Raw genomic sequence first — 6,000 nt, 5'->3', positions numbered from 1 at the left:
AAGAGAGTGATGGGGGCGGGAGAAACCTCTGGGTTGCTGCTGGTTTCCCCAGGCCCTCAACTTCTGTTGGGTGGGGACACACATAACAAGACTCAGGACTGGGTACAAGAGGAGGTGGGGAGTTTTTTTGTTTGGGGACTCAGCCTCCCCAATTTTTTTTCCAAACCAGCTGCAACACTGGGGAGGGGAGGATTGTGGGGGTAGACCCAGGGTGCAGGGCACTCCGGAGCCAAACACTATTCCTGCATCCTGGGAGGGTGTGATGGAGGAAGAGGGGGGGATGTCGGGATTACGGATGGTGTTCTCACCGGTAGATATGGAGCAGGGAGCATCGGGTGAGTCTCCTGTTTTATGTTTTTTTCTGTCTGGGTTTAGAATTTGAGTGTATTACATGTATTTATTTTTCATGGAGTCTAATTTTACTTTTGTTAGTTTAAATGTAAGGGTTTAAGGGATTTTGTTAAGAGGAGGGCGGTTTTAGTTATTTGGAGGGTGTGGGGTTTGATTTTGTTTTTACAGGAGGTTCACCTGAGGGATGGAGGGGATGTTATTAGGTTTAAGAGGGAGTGGGACAAGGGGAGTCGGTTTGGGGTGTTGGGGGTGCACTCATCGGGGTAGGGATTTTGTGTGGGCACAGGGAGGTAAAAGTGGAGGATTCTTTCGTGGTAATGCAGGGGAGGGTTATAGGGGTGGATGTCACGATAAGGGATTGTAAATTTAGATTAGTGGTGGTGTATGGGCCACAGGTGGTGGCAGACAGAAGGGAGATGGTGGACTGTCTGACGCCCCTGTGTGTCACAAATAGGAAATTAGTGATAGGGGGGATTTTAATACAGATTTAGGAAGAGGGGGATAGCAGTGCGGGCGCCATTGCCAGGCTAATGGCTTGCCATGGTCTGGTAGATGGTGGTCTGCACACTACTCCGAAAATGGACGGTCCTACATGGCGTAACTCCAGGGGGTTGAGCGGAGGCTCGACTATATTTTTGTACCCAGGTCTTTGGGTAAGTTGTCTGGGCGGCTGTTGCCTGTTTTCTTTTCGGATCACGACGGGGTGCTCCTGCAGGTGGGGTCGCCAGTCTGCCTCTTTGGTAGAGGGTACTGGAAGCTAGATCGGGATGTGCTGGAGGAGCAGGCTTTTGTTGACGGGTTTTATGGTTTCTTTTGAGGCTTGAGGGCCTCCGGTCCATGTGCGAGGGGTGTTAGAGTGGTGGGAATTAGTTAAGGTGAGGATTAGGGCTTTTATAATAGGGTATTGCAAGAGGAAAAAAAGGGAGGAGAGGAGGGAGGTTCCAGAGGTTAATTGAACTCGAATACGAGGCAGGCAACCTCGGCGGGTCGTTTGACTGGGAGAGATCCGCAACCCTAAAGGCGCAGCTCAGGGAGTTGCAGGAGCGGAAGGCTCAGCTTTCCTTGAGCTATAGTGGCTTTCTAGAACATAATGAGACTTGTTCTGCTATGTTCTTTAAGTTGGTTAGGGCAAGACAGAGTAGGAAGGTAATGCATGGTGTTAGGGAAGAAAATGGTAGTATAGTTAGAGAACCAGAGGATATGGTCAGGGTGACAACTGATCATTTCCAAGGTTTATTTAAGGAAAGGGAAATAGATGTAGAGCAGGGAAATGTGTTTTTAGAACACTTGTCCAGGCGGTTGCCGGAGGACATTAGAGAAGTGATGGAGGCCCAGATCTCACTAGAAGAGGTTGAGAGAGCTCTTAGGAGGATGGGAAAAGGGAAGGTGCCTGGGATAGATGGGCTGCCGGCTGAGTTTTATCTCAAGTTTTGGGGTATACTTGGACCAGTGGTCCTCGAAGTCTTGAAGGCCATCCTTGAGACGGGGGGTCCCGGGGGATCAATGGCTGTTGGTGTGCTGTCACTTTTATATAAGAAGGGGAAGTAACAGACCTTGGCAACTGGCGGCCGTTGACCATGCTGTGTGTAGATTACAAGCTACTTGCAAAGGTTTTAGCAGACCGGTTGCGCACAGCCCTTCCCTACGTCGTTCATGAGGATCAGACGTGCGGGGTAGAGGGCCGCTCTATTCGATGGAACCTACAGTTAATCAGGGACTCCATCGCTTGGGTTGAAGATAGAGGTCTGCCTTTAATGGTAGCAGCGCTAGATCAGGCGAAAGCCTTCGATCGCGTGAATAGATCCTTTTATTCAGAGTGTTAGGTCGATTAGGATTTGGGGAGAAGTTTATAGGATGGATTCGTACATTATATGTCGGAGCGGGGGTGCCGAGTTAGTGTAAATAGTCACTTGGGTGATGTTTTTGACCTCTCGTCTGGGGTCAGGCAGGGGTGCCCACTCTCGGCTCTCCTCTTCGTTCTGTACATGGAGCCTCTGGGGGCTGCCATTAGGCAGACACAGGGGTGGAAGGTTTGCTGATCCCTGGAAGTGGTGGGCTGCGTGTTAAGATGACGCAGTACGCCGACGACACTTCCTTGCTGTTGTGCAAGGACTCGTGCCTGACAAGGTCCCTTGCCATCTTTGGGGATTTCACCCGAGCGTCGGGAGCAGTTCTGAACCATGCAAAGTCTTCTGTCAAGTTTTTCGGAAGATGGCGCGGTAGAACGGATGTGCCTGGGGGGTTATCTCTCTGTGAGGGGGCCCTGAGGATTCTCGGGTCCATTTTGAGACCTCCGGCTCAGCGACGCTAAACTGGAACATGCGTATCGCAGTGGTACAGAGGAAGCTAGCAATGTGGAAAGCTAGGTATTTGTCTTTTATGGGCAAAGTCCTGGTCCTAAAGGTGGATGTGTTGCCGTCTCTTTTGTATTTGGCATACATCTACCCATTGCCGGCTTGTCTGAGGAGGCCTCTAGTGAGGCTTGTGTTTCAGTTTATGTGGAGTGGCAGGTGCGAGTGGGTCGCCAGGGCACATGATCTGTCCCATCGGGAGGGAGGTAGGGGGTACCACATTTCCCCTCAAGCTGGACTCAATTTTTGTTTCCTTCTTGTTAACGGAGCTTGCTCAGCCAGTGATACACCCGTCCGGTTACCTCCTGCGGGTGTTTTTCTCGTATCAGGCGAGAAGCGTAATGGTGTGGTCTAACACGGGTCCTCGGGCGGAACAGCTGCCGTGGCACTTTGGTCATGCGGCCAAGTGGCTGCGTGCGCACCCTGAGGTTGAAGTTGCCCGAGTAGGTTTAGATCACAGGCACATGTACGAGGAGGTCAGAAAGGCAGGGAGTCTGGCGCCTGTAGTGGGCATCTCGGAAGTGGTCTGGGAGGGAGTGCAGGCGCTGGGTCTGGATAACAGGCTCAAGGACCTGAATTGGTTGAGCCTTCATTACGTTCCATCTTGTACCGGTATAATTTGTGCAATCCCCACCTGTCTAAGATCCTCTTGTGGCAGGGAGGAGACTGTGCGCCATGTCTTTTGGGACTGTGCCTTTAAGTAGTATGGGCTAGGGCACGGGTGTTGTTAGGTTTGGTAAAGGGGGATTTTGTATTGACGTGGGCCAGGTTAGAGAGGGTGTAGGGAGAGCGAGAGGGACGGATAGGGACAGGTTTCTGCTCTGGCTTCTCATGAGTCTCTTTAAACGGGGCTGTGGGAAGCAAGGCAGAACATGGTGAAGACAGGGAAAGATTGGGGGTGGAAGGGATAGTGAGGAGGGTGGAAGGAGATTTGAGGGGGGAGGATGAAGAGGGAGGAGAGGAAGTGGGGGGCAGCATGCTGCTCGGGAGAGGTGGAAGGGGGTTTAGGGCTGGGTGTCATTTAGATTTGTAAGAGGATAGATTAGGGACGGGGAGATAGGGAGAGGTATTTTGTAGGGTAACGGGGAGGGAAGATGCTCCCCTGAGGTTTTGTTTGTGGTTTATGTTTTAGTTTAATTAGTTTATTTAAAATACCATTATTTGTGTATGTATGTAAATTATGAGTTGTAAAGAATGAATGGTATTGAAGATAATAAATTATTTTTATTAAAAAAAAAAAAAAAGATAGGCTGTAATTAGATTTCACGTTCCGTTTGTTGTTTTGTATTTTGTATAGTTATTTCATGTGTCACTTTTCCATTAAAGTCATGAGAACCACCACGCTGCATTTCGGTCCTCTCTTTCTACAAACGAAGAACGCCGTTACAAATAGGCTGTTAGAGTTTACACTTCCTCTTCCAATTATAATGTGGGGAGGTCAAAAAAATGAAAAACGATATCTCCCAAAGCTAATCATTTTAAAAGGTTGATTACTTCTCCTTACCATCATCCTTCACCTGATGATAAGACAGTGGCATGTGTTCATGAACCAAGGGAAGCCAGGCTCCCCCAAAAAATTACTAAGAAAAGAAAAAACGTGATTTTGGTTCTCAGTGTTTCATAAATGTCCTTCAATTCGCAAGAGGCTGAAAGTATCTCACCGGAGAAAGCATCCAAGCGAATGAAACAGCACCCCCTCTGTCTCAGTACATGTAGCCCATCTACAGTGCATTCGGAAAGTATTCAGACCCCTTGACTTATTTAGCATTTTGTTACATTACAGCCTTATTCTAAAATGTATAAAATATACTTTTTTCTCATTCATCTACACACAATTCCCCAAAATAACAAAGCAAAAACTGTTTCTTACAATTATTTGCAAATGTATTCAAAATAAAAAACATATCTTATTTACATAAGTATTCAGAACCGTTGCTATGAGCTCAGGTGCATCCTGTTGTAACGGTTTTCTATGTGTGGTGAAGGAGAGTCGGACCAAAACGCAGCGTGTAGATTGCGATCCATGTTTAATCAAACAAACGTAACACGAATCAATACAATACACTACAAAACAACAAACGTAACGAAAACCGAAACAGCCTATACTTGTCAACTAACACAGCGACAGGAACAAAGACACTAAGGACAGGAACAATCACCCACAAAATACACAGTGAAACCCAGGCTACCTAAATATGGTTCCCAATCAGAGACAACGAGAATCACCTGACTCTGATTGAGAACCGCCTCAGGCAGCCAAGCCTACTCTAGACACCCCTACTCAGCCGCAATCCCAATACCTACTAAACCCCAATACAAAAACACACCACAACACAATAAACCCATGTCACACCCTGGCCTGAACAAATAATTAAAGAAAACACAAAATACTAAGACCAAGGCGTGACACCTGTTCACATCGATCATCCTTTAGATGTTTCTACAACAAGATTGGAGTCCACCTGTGGTAAATTCAATTGATTGGACATTACTTGGAATGGCACACACCTGTCTACATAAGGTCCCACAGTTGACAGTGCTTGTCAGAGCAAAAAACTAGGCATGAGGTTGAGTGAATTGTCCGTAGAGCTCTGAGACGGGAGTGTGTCGATGCACAGATCTGGGGAAGGGTACCAAAAAATATCTGCAGCATTGAAGGTCCCTAAGAACACAGTGGCCTCCATCATTCTTAAATGGAAGACGTTAGGAACCACCAAGATTCAGGGGAGAAGGTCCTTGGTCAGGGAGGTGACCAAGAACCTGATGCTCAATCTGACAGAGCTCCAGAGTACCTCTGTGGAGAACCTTCCAGAAGGACAACCATCTCTGCAGCACTCCACCAATCAGGCCTTTAAGGAAGCCACTCCTCCGTTAAAGGCACATGACAGCCTGCTTGGATTCTCAGACCATGAGAAACAATATTCTCTGGTCTGATGAAACCAAGATTGGATTATTTTGCCTGAATGCCAAGCGTCACGTCTGGAGGAAACCTAGTTAGGCACGAGGGAGACTAGTTAGGCATGAGGGAAGATGAACGAAGCACAGTACAGAGAGATCCTTGATGAAAACCTGCCCCAGAGCGCTCAGGACCTCAGGCTGGGGAAAAAGTTAACCTTCCAACAGGACCCTAAGCACACAGCCAAGACAATGCAGGAGTGGCTTCGAGACAAGTCTGAATGTCCTTGAGTGGCCCATGTAAAGCCTGATCTAACATCTCTGGAGAGACCTGAAAATAGTCATGCAGCAATGCTCTCCATCCAACCTGACAGAGCTTGAGAGGATCTGCAGAGAAGAATGT

Source organism: Oncorhynchus nerka, linkage group LG12, assembly GCF_034236695.1.
Source record: "Oncorhynchus nerka isolate Pitt River linkage group LG12, Oner_Uvic_2.0, whole genome shotgun sequence".
NCBI classification, from domain to species: Eukaryota; Metazoa; Chordata; class Actinopteri; order Salmoniformes; family Salmonidae; genus Oncorhynchus; species Oncorhynchus nerka.
Note: the sequence above shows the minus strand (reverse complement) of the source record.